Below are 11,910 nucleotides of genomic sequence, written 5' to 3'. Positions count from 1 at the left end.
TTGGGCATATTTGTTTCATCCACCTTATGTGCGACCTGTTCCATACTATAATACTGATATTCCTGTCTTTACTATCGACACCAGTTGCTTGGGGGAAAAGGTGGCGAGTCTATAGGAAAATTATTAAAGGGAGAAAGTATAGTGAATTTTACAGCTCTTGCTGCAAAAACATTGATTTGTTTCACCCAGCATAGCCATAGTCCCTCACCATGCTTGAAGCTATTATCTAAAATGCAATGAGCATATGGAAGCAACCTAACATGTGTGTATTGGGGGGTATCAAAATATACAACTTATGGGAGTATTTTCACAAATCATACTATAACTCCTCCCATACCATACTGCCGTAACATATCCCAAGATTGGGAAGCATTTCCACCTGGGTTTAAATGTCACTTGCATCTCCCAAAAAAAGTTATGGTGTCCTCCTACAATATAAAGCATGACTCCCCATGCTATCTTATGGTCTGAGGGGACTCAACTAATGACTCATTGTTCACTAACTTCCCCAGGGACTTTCCGGAAAACATCTTACAAACACCAAAAGGACCTGTACAATCAGAATTATGAAGACTGTTTGCTACAGTCAGGACTGTGAATCATACTGTATTCATTGGGAGACCAGAAGGAGGGACATTTGTCCAAGGAAGTCACTCTGACATACAGGCATGTGTTCAACCCCTGAACGCTCTCATGCTGGACAAAAATATACTGATTGTACTGTAAATGCTACTATAAGTTGTTTAAATGTTTCTGAAAGTAATAATACTTTAGGAAATTATTACTGATATGTGACCTGTAATAATTGTTTGTTAACTCAGTGCTTAACCTCAACAGATCAGTAGGTATTGACAGTAATGCAACCACACTATATAACCCTACCAGTTAATATTTCAGACAGATGGTTTCACTCAGCAGCAGAATATTCACTGCATTTAGTACAACAAGAACTTAGTAGAACTAAATGTTTTATTGGGCTCCTTATTGCAGGTATAATTGTTCTTGCCACAATGATAACTACTATGACTGTGGTTGCTGTTGCACTACAGTCATCTGTACAGACAGCCCAACATGCAAATGATGTAGCCTGAAGTACTGTAAAGACACTAGTAGATCAAGAGAAAATTGATCAGAATTTTAAACTCAAAATAGACATGTTAGAGGAGGTGGTATTATCAATAGGGAATGAGCTAGAAGTGTTACAAGTGAGGGATGAGCTAGAAGTGATACAAGTGAGGCAAGCATTACATTGTGACTATCGGTATGAATACATATGCATAACAGCATACCCTGTGAACTTCAATAATCCTGAATCCACATGAGAAAAGATTAAAATGAGAATATTACGGATATGGCATGATTCAAACATCAATTTTGAAAAGATATTCAAAGGCTAAAAGATAGTCATGCACCAATAATTGTTCCCAACCAAGTTGCAGCACTATACTTAATGAATTTAAGAAACTTAACCCTTTGAAAAGTATTCCTACATTTCTATACCATTTTTTACCATATGTTATAATGTTTTTAATTGTATTATTTGTTATTCTTTGGGTTTTGAAACTACTACATCAAGTAATTCAGTCTTTGACTACTGAGGTACGTCTACTGCATTTAAAAAATAAAAGGGGAGGAAATGTTGGAGACCAAGAGAGAAGTAATCAAAGGACATGAGGGCAAGGCACATGTCCAACAGTGACAGGAGAAGGCAAGTCCTCTCTCACAGTTAAATGCTTACTTGGCAAAGCATAGAGTATTAAAAGTAGATGTTATTTCAAGGAAAGATTTACAAATGGAAGTAAACTTCCTTTGTTGGTTACTAGAGATGGAGGGAAGGGAAAGGAATAATGCTAGCTAGGTAAGAGACACATAATGATTTGGGTGAAGGAAAAGGCAATATACAAAAACTGGGTGACCAGAACAATGTTACTAAGGAAAAGGAAGACATGGAGAGGTGCACAAGAAGTCCCCCCCCAAAAAAAAAGACACAGGGAAATAATCAATTTTTTTAAATGATGTGTACATTTCAAACTTAAATGAAAGAAAAGATGTTCCATGTTCATGAATCAGAAAGCTTAATATTATCAAGATGTCAGTACTACCCAAAGCAATCTACAGATTCAACATAATCATGATAAAAATTCCAATAGTCTTCTTTACAAAAATATATCAACTTTATGTGGAATGGCAAGAGACTCCAAATAGCTAAAGCAATGTTGAAAGAGAAGAACAAAGCAGGAAGACTAACATTCCTGATTTTAACTACAATCATCAAAACAGCCTGATACTCATATAACAATAGATAGATATATAGACCAATGGAATAAAATTGAGAGTCCAGAAATAAATCCACACATCAACTGATTTTTGACAATAGTACTAAGTCTTTTTGATGGGTCTTTTCAATAAACGGTGTTGGGAAAATTGGATTTCCACATGTAGGAAAATGAAACAGGATACAAGCCTCATGCCATACTCACAAAAATAACTCAAAATGATTTAAAGACCTACACGTCTTTTCTAATCCTTAGAAGAAAATGTAAGGGCAACACTGTCAGACCTAGCATTTTTAACAACAGATTATCTAATTTTATAACAAGAGCACAAATATCAGAAGACAAAATAAATAAATGGGACTGTCTCAGACATCAAATGCTGCTATAACAGAAATACCTCAATTGGGTGGCTTTAAAAAATAGAAATATTTTCTTACAGTTTAAGAGGCTATAAGTCTGAATTCAGGGCACCAGCTTTAGGGGAAGCTTTCTCTCTGTGTCAGCCCTGGGGAAAAGACCCTGTTCCTCTTTTTCCTGGTGATCTCCATATGGATTGGTATATATCTTATCTCTTCTGTGCTTCTTCACTTTCTTGTTTAATCTGCTTCATTTATATCTAAAAATATACTGATTCAAGGTATACTGGTAGTCTCATTAACATAACAAAGAAAACTCTATTGCAAAATGGGATTATAACCATAGGTATAGTAGGATTTATAACACATATTTTTGGGGAGACATAATTCAATCCATAACAGGGACCTCATAAAAATTAAGAACTTTCATTCATTGAAAGACTTTACAAAAAATGTGAAAAACACATCATTGACCAGGAGAATATGATTGGATACAATATATTTAATAAGAATCTAATAACCTAAATACATGTAAAACTTCAACAGCTTAACAACAAAAAAATAAATAACCAAATCATAAAACGGGCAAAGGACTTTAATAGATGTTTCACAAAATAGGACACTCAAATGACCACAAAACACATGAGAAGATGCTCAACATTATTAGCCAATATTGTTGTTGTTATGTGCCGTCGAGTCTGACCCGACTCACAGAAACCTCTCGTTGGGTTTCTGAGGCAGTATCACTACGGAAGTAGATTGCCCCATCTTCCTTCCGAAAAGTGGCTGGTGGGTTTGAACCACCAGCCTTCTGGTTAGCAGTCAAGTGCCTTAGGCACTATGCTACCAGAGCTCCTTTAGTGGCTTGTTGTTGTTGTTGTTGTTGTTTGCCGTGGAGTCGGCCCCGACTCATAGCAACCCCTCCTTGGGTTTCCGAGGCAGTATCACTACGGACATAGGATTGCCCAACCTTCCTTCCGAGGAGTGGCTGGTGGGTTTGAACCGCCAGCCTTCTGGTGAGCAGTCAAGTGCCTTAGGCACTATGCTACCAGAGCTCCTTTAGTGGCTAGTGGGTTTGAACCGCCAGCCTTCTGGTGAGCAGTCAAGTGCCTTAGGCACTATGCTACCAGAGCTCCTTTATTTATTAGCCATTAGAGAGATGCAAATCAAAACCACAATGAGGTATCATTTCAGTCCCACTAGGATGACTAAGAAAATAAAAAAATTAAAAAAAATCCCCACAGCCATCCAGTATATTCTGACTCATAGTGACCCCCATTGGGTTTCCAAGGAGGTAAATCTTTATGGAAGTAGATTGCCCAGTATTCCTTCCGTGGAGTGGCTAGTGGGTTTGAACTACCAACCTTATGGTTAGTAGTCAGATGACTTAGGCACTGTGCTACCAGAGCTCCTTAAGAAAAAGTAGAAAATAGAAAATGTTGGTGAGGATATGGGGAAATTGGAACCCTTATCCATTGCTGGTAGAAATGCAAAACCATACAGCCATTGTGGAAAACATTGTAGTGGTTCTTCTAAAAGATTGAAAACAGAACTACCATGTTGTCATTGTTGTAGTTGTTGCTGCCTGTTAGGTGCCGTCGAGTCATCTCTGACTCGTAGTGACCCTATACACAGCAAAATGAAACACTGCTCCTCACCAGCTCCACAATCCTTGCTATACTTGAGCCTATCACCACAGCCACCATGTCAATCCATCTCATTGAAGGCCTTCCTTCCCCTCTTTCATTGACCCTCTACCTTTCCAAGCATGACATCCTTCTCCAGGGAATGGTCCCTTCTAACAACATGACCAAAGTAGGTGAGACGAAGTCTGGCCATTCTCTCTTCCAAGGAGAATTTCAGCTGCTCTTCCTCCAGTGCAGATCTGTTAGTTCTTTCAGCAGTCCATGGTACTTTCAGCATTCTTTGCCAGCACCACAACTCAAAAGCATCGACTATTCTTTGATCTTCCTTATGCATTGTCCACCTCTCATATGCATATCAGGCAACTGAAAATACCATGGCTTGTGTGTGGCACACCTTAATCCTGAAGGAGACAGCACTTGAAAGAGGTCCTTTGCAGCCGATTTGTCCTGCTATATGTTGTCCAATGTCCTGACTGCTGTTTCCACTGACATTGATTGTAGAACCAAACAATGTGAATTCTTTGACAACTTCAATATTTTCTCCCTTTATTGTGATGCTGCTTATTGGTCCAGTTGTGAGGACTTTTGTTTTCTTTATATTGAGATGTAATCCATACTGCAGACTGTAGTCTTCAATCTTCATCAGTAAGTGCTTCGAGTCATCTTCATTTTCAGCAAGCAAATTATCTCGTCAGCATATCTCAGGTTGTTAATTATTCTTCCTCCAATCCTTATGCCACGTTCTTCTTCATATAGTCCAGCTTCTTGGATTATTTGCTCAGCATACAAGTTGAATAAGTATGGAAGTATACAACCTTGACGCACTCCCTTCTTGATTTTAAACCATGCAGTGTGCCCTTGTTCTGTTCCAATGACAGACTCCTGGTCAATGTACAGGTTTCTTATGAGTACAATCAAGTGTTCTGGAATTCCCATTCTTCTCAATGTTATCTACAATTTATCATGATCCACATAATCAAATGCTTTTGCATAGTTAATAAACACAAGTAATCATCTTTTTGGTATTCTTTGCTTTCAGCTAAGATCCATCTGTCATCAGCAATGATATCTCTCGTTTCACATCCTCTTCTGAATCCAGATTGCATTTCTGGAAGTTCTCTGACAATATACTGCTGTAACCATTTTTTAATAACCTAAAGTAATATTTTACTTGCATGTGATATTAATGATATTGTTCAATCATTTCCACATTCTGTCAGATCACCATTCTTTAAAGTGGGTTCAAATATGGATCTTTTCTAGTTACTTGGCCAGGTAGCTGTCTTCCAAATGTCTTGACATAGCCAAGTGAGTGCCTCCAGTGGGGCATCCATTTGTTGAAACATCTCAATGGGTATTCCATCAATTCCTGGAGCTTTGTTCTTCACCAATTCCTTCATTGCAGCTTCAACTTCTTCCTTCAATACCATTGGTTCTTGATCATATGCCACCTCCTGAAATGGACAAAGATTGGCCAGGTCTTTTTGGTAAAGTGACTCTGTGTATTCCTTCCATCTTCTTTTGATGCTTCCTGCATCATTCAATATTTTTCCCATAGAATCTTTCAATATTGCAACTCAAGTCTTAAATACTTTCCTCAGTTCTTTCAGGTTGAGAAATGCCAAGCATGTTCTTCCCTTTTGGTTTTCTAAATCTAGGTCTTTGTATATTTCATTATAGTAATTGGCTTTGTCTGCTCAAGCTGCTCTTTGAAATCTTGTCATTTCTTCCATTAGCTTTAACTACTCTCTGCTCAAGGGCAAGTTTCAGAGTCTCTTCTGACATCCATTTTGGTCTTTTCTTCCTTTCTTGTCTTTTTAATGACCTCTTGCTTTCTTCGTGGATAATATTCTTGATGTCATCCCACAATTCTTCTGGTTTTCAGACATTGGTGTTCAGTGCATCAAATCTATTTTTTAGATGGTCTCTAAATTCAGGAGGGATATATTCAAGGTCATATTTTGGGTCTCATGGACTTGTTTTAATTGTCTTCAAGTTCAAATTGAACTTGCATATGAGCAGTTGATGGTCTGTTCCACAATCAGCTCCTGACTTTATTTTGGCTAAAGATATTGAGCTTTTCTATCACTTCTTGCCACCGATGTAATCAATCTGATTCCTGTACACTCCATCTGGCGAAGTCCATATGTATAGCCACCATTTGTGTTGTTGAAAAAGGTATTTGCAATAAATATTCATTGGTCTTGCAAAATTCTTATCATGCGATCTCCAGCATTATTTCTGTCACCAAGGCCAAATTTTCCAACTACCAGTGATTCTTCTTTGTTTCCAACTTTTGCATTCCAGTCACCAGTGATAATTAACACATCTTGATTGCATGTTTGGTCAATTTCAGACTGCAGAAGTTGGTAAAAATCTTTAATTTCCTCATCTTTGGCTTTGATGGTTGGTGCATAAATTTGAATAATAGTATTATTAACTGGTCTTCCTTGTAGGCATATGGATATTTTCCTATCACTGACAACAGTGTACTTCAGGACAGATCTCGAAACATCCTTTGTGATAATGAATGCCATGCTTGTTGTTGTTGTTGTTATGTGCCGTCGAGTCGGCCCCGACTCATAGCGACCCCTCCTTGGGTTTCCGAGGCAGTATCACTACGGAAGTAGGATTGCCCAACCTTCCTTCCGAGGAGTGGCTGGTGGGTTTGAACCGCCAGCCTTCTGGTGAGCAGTCAAGTGCCTTAGCCACTATGCTACCAGAGCTCCTCTTCAAATTGTCCTTCCCGGCACAGTAGATCATATGGTTGTCTGATTCAAAATGGCCAAAACTGGTCCATTTCAGCTCACTAATGCCTAGGATATCAATCTTTATTATTCCATTTCATTTTTGACAACTTCCAATTTTCCTAGATTCGTACTTCATACATTCCATGGTCTGATTATTAATGGATGTTTGCAGCTGTTTCTCATCAATTTGAGTCAGCAAATTGATGTCCCAAACACTTTACTTTATCCATATCATTAAAGTTGGTTCTACTCTGATGAGGCAGCTCTTTCCCAGCTGTATTTTTGAGTGCCTTCTGACCTAAGGGGCTTGTCTTCTTACATTGTATTGGACAATGTTTCCAGGCTATTCGTAATGTTGCTTAGTAATGAATCAGACAGTGTTTTTCTGCTATTCATAAGGTTTTCCCTGACCAATTCTTTGAGAAGTGGATGGCCTCTTCCTTCTTCCTAGTCTGTCTCAGTCTGTAAGCTGTGCTGAAATCTATGCATGATGGGGAACCCTGCTGACGATTGAAACACCAGTGGCACAGCCTCAAGTCTCACAGTAACATGTAAGCCACCACAGTAGGACAAACTGACAGACAAGTTTGTCTCCCTTAGCTGTTAGAAACCTCTCCGCCTTTCCCTTACCTTGATCCTGCCGCATTGTCATCCCCGGCTTTCTCCCTCCTTCCTGCTTCTTGAATGGGGCCTGTTGTTGTTAGGGGCTTCAAGTTGGTTATGACTCATAGTGACAGACCAAAACAATGCCCAGTCCTGTGCCATTCTCACAATTGTTCCTATACTTGAAGCCATTCTTGCAGCCACTGTGTCAATCCATCTCCTAGAGGGTCTTCACCTTTTTGCTGACCTTCTGTTTTACCTAGCATGATATCCTTCTCCAGGTACTGGTCCCTTCTGACAGCATGACCAGCAATACTTCCTCCAAGCCAGATTTGTTCATTCTTCTAGAAGTCCATGGTATATTCAATATTCTTCACCAACACCACAATGCAAATCCATCAATTCTTCTGTGATCTTTTTTATTCATTGCCAGCTCTCACAGGCATATGAGGCTACTGAAAATGCCATGGCTTGAGGCGGGTACACCACAGTCTTCAAAGTGACATCTTTACTCTTAAACATTTTAAAGAGGTCTTTCACAGAAGATTTTCCCAGAGCAATATGTGATTTGAGTTATTTCTTTCTTTAGGTGGTTTGATTTCTTGACTGCTGCTTCCATAGGCTTTGATTGTAGATCTGCCAACCAATGACCCTTTTTACTAATTCTGACACCAACCATCCTCCAATGGCACTTTCTACTTCTCTGTTGGGTTTGATAATTCATTGCAAACATAGAACTTAGAGACAATACTCACAATTAGGGGGTTTATTAGGGAAGGAACAGGTTTACAATGCAGATTCAAGAATGCTCAGGATACAATTCTTCAATCAGGACAGGCTTCCCTCCACAATGCCCTCAGGCACACCTCTCTTTGGTCCTTGGCCTCTCAGCCTGGCCTCTGCCCTGCTCCAGTAAGTGTTAAAAAGATCTTAGCTCTGCCAGTAGTGCACCCCACTCCATCAGCAAGCATCCTGGAGGCACTCAGCTCTCTTGCTCTATGGGCTGGCAAGCTTCTCACTGTGTCTCATGTTGATCTCTTTGTTCTGTTACTTTTGCTGCTGCTGTCTCTCTGCCATCTTAGCACAGGGATCTCAAGTCCAAGGACACCTTCCACTCCCAGCTTCTTCTTCTATCTTCATGGTAGTAAGACCTCCCTTTCTACCTCTGAGATGGCTTTTTTTAATGCTAGCAGAATGGCAAAACTGATCAATCCCCACATTAAGGTTCTATGTACCTTATTTCCATCATTCAACCATGGCACCAACAAGAGTGCCATGTTCCTTAATTTACATTATTAACAAACTATTCAATCCCTTTGGTGGACCACAGGACCTCACATTTTCATAGTTCTACCCCATCATCTGGTGGAGTCACAAAGACCGTGGCTAGAAGACACATACCAAGTAATTACCAGCACCACAATGGTAATGGAAAAATTGCATTGATTAAGGGTAGAGTTGCACAGCAGATTATTATAATTGCAGTAAAAAAAACTGTATACCTGTAAATTTTGAATTGGCAAGAGTTCTGTGATACTAAAATTGATTGGCATAACATAGTCCACAAACACAGTGCTCTACATGCTTCTTTGGTGAGTTGCATCTGAGGTCTTAAAATCTTCTGAGTGTCCATCTAAGGTGCAGCTATTGGTCTCTCCCTATTCAGAGCAAAGAAAAGTGAAGAAAATAAAAAATCCAAGGAAACAATTAGTTCAAAGAAATAATGGACCACATGAATTCCAACCTCCACAACCTTGAGATGAACTAGATAGTGCCTGGATACCACTGCTGACTGCTCTGAAAGGGGTCATAATAGGAGGTCTTAGATAGAGTTGGAGAAAAATGTGGAACAAAATTCAAAATCATAAAAAAAATTAAAAAAAAAGACCAGGATTTGATCTCATAAAAACTGAGGGAACTCCCAAGACTATAGCTTTGACATCCTGCAATCTTAGAACTGAACTCACCTCTGTCGCTCAAGTTTCAGCCAAAGATAGCCAGGCCTACAAGGCAAATAATACCAGGAAGGTGCACACTCATTAGAACATTTAACTATAGGAAATCAAAAGGGTAGCATTTGCCCACGGATGAAGCTAAGAAGGCAGGAAGGGATAGGAAAGAAGGATAAAGAGAAAAGGTAAGCACAGGGAGGAAGTGAGAAGAGTATTGCTCCATTGTCAGGATTGAAATGAATGTAAAAAATAAAAATGTACATTAATTGTTGAATGGAAAACCATTTTCTCTGTAAATTTTCACTCAAATCACAATAAAAAAAAAGAAAAAGTTGCATGATAAATATATTTACGATGACAAAAAACAGAGAAGATACTGTGGCCGTTTATGTACAATTTAACATCTCATGGGATTTGGTTCCTTGGTTTGGAAGTTTAGGGTTACGGTTTCATGTAATAGTCCAGTTAATTGGCCTAATGAAGTGTTTAATGCTTCTGTTCTACCTCCTAGTTTGTTGCATAGTATCTGGGATCTTAAAAGCTCACAAGCAGCCATCCAAGACACAACAATTGGTCTGTATTTACCTGGTGCAAGAGAGAAAGAAGGAGAGTCAGAAATAAGAGAAGAGGAAATGGACTTGTTGTCAACTGCCTCCATGAACAACTGCCTCCATGAACAACTGCCTCCTTTGTCATTAGACTGTAAGAACTAGATTGTGCCTGGCTACTGTTACTGAACATTTCTATCAAAGATTCCATTGAAGAATCATTACCAAAAATGGGAAAATGCAGAATTTCAAATTCTCATGGACTGTAGACTTTCTGGAGCCATGGAGGGTGGATGAAACCCTGAAACTATTACCCTGAGATCATCTTTAAATTTTAAGCCAAAAATATCCCCTGAAGTCTTCTTAAAGCTGAATAGCTTAGCTTAACTGGTTAAAAAAAAAAAAAAAAAAAATCTGCCTTGAGTATTATGAGCTCTGGTGGCATAATGAGTAAGGCATTTGGTTGTTATCCAGTATATTGACAGATCAAACTTACCAGTTGCTTCATGAGAGGAAGATGAGGAAATCTATTTCTGTAAAGATTTACAGCCTTGAAAACCCAATAGGCGTCTCTATGAGTCAGAACTGAATCAATAGCAGTGGGTTTAGGCTTTGTTGTTGTTGTTGTTGAGCTTTATGTTCTTTTAATAACTACATAATAACTATAAAAATGGAATCCAGTTAACAACAGCAACTCAAAAGATTAGATAGGAACCCTAGGCAGCAGTGAGTTTATGTTAATGGGAAAGGAACAACTCAGAAAAGAAGGGTGAGAGTGCTTGCACAATTCAAAGAATGTCATCAGCTTCACTAAATTGTGCATGTAGAAACTGTTGAATCAGTGTATGTTTTGCTGTGTACATTCTCATCTGAAAAAAAAAAAAAAAAACTATAGATCACGACAAAATATTGTCTGATATAATGCTGAAAGATGAGTTCCCTAGGTTGGAAGCCAACACAGTGGCTACAATGATGGACTGTGGTATTTAAATATCAGTATTTAAAACACCAATATTTCATAAATTAGCAGGGTTACTTATGGTGGATAGGTTTCAATGGAGCTTCCAGATTAAGATAAGCTAGGAAAAAAGCCTATTGATTGACTTGTGAAAATTAGCCAATGAAAACTCTGTGGATCACAATAGAACATGGTCTGATATAGTGATGCAAGATGAACACCTACATTGCAAGGCACTCAAAACACACAGCGACTACAACAATGGACATGAACATACCAACCATCATGAAGATGGTGCAGGACCAGGCAACATTTCATTTTGTTGCATATGAGGTCACCATGAGTCGAAGCCAACTTGACAACAATAACAACAGCAACAATATCCACATAAAAATAAAATAAATTTTTAAGATTTACTTTGAATTCCAAATGATGTTCCCAAACATTACAGTAACTTAAGAGATTTTACCTCTTGCTCAGGACCTGGTAAACAGCCTGAGAGGGCTGAATTTTGGCCCTAGAACTAGGGCTGTTTTCATGAACATGCAGCCAGTGTACTCACACAGAACTCTGTGCACAGAAGGGCTCCACACTTGATTTAGTGCTCTCCTGTCACAGTCATAAAACTCTTAACCATTTTATCTTTGAACTTGTGTTTTATAAGTAAAGTTTGTTCAGGGGAAAAAAAATACCTGAGATTCAAACATCTTCAATAGAGACACTTTCATGAAGTTTTACTCAGGACTAATATAAAACAAAGGAGCTCTGGTGGTGCAGTGCCTAAGGCATTCGGCTGCTAACTAGAAGGTTGGCTATTCAAA

This window comes from Orycteropus afer, unplaced genomic scaffold (assembly GCF_000298275.1).
Source record: "Orycteropus afer afer isolate SDZICR_OR568_19922 unplaced genomic scaffold, OryAfe1.0 scaffold00122, whole genome shotgun sequence".
In the NCBI taxonomy this organism is placed as follows: domain Eukaryota; kingdom Metazoa; phylum Chordata; class Mammalia; order Tubulidentata; family Orycteropodidae; genus Orycteropus; species Orycteropus afer.
This window is presented reverse-complemented; position numbering follows the sequence as displayed.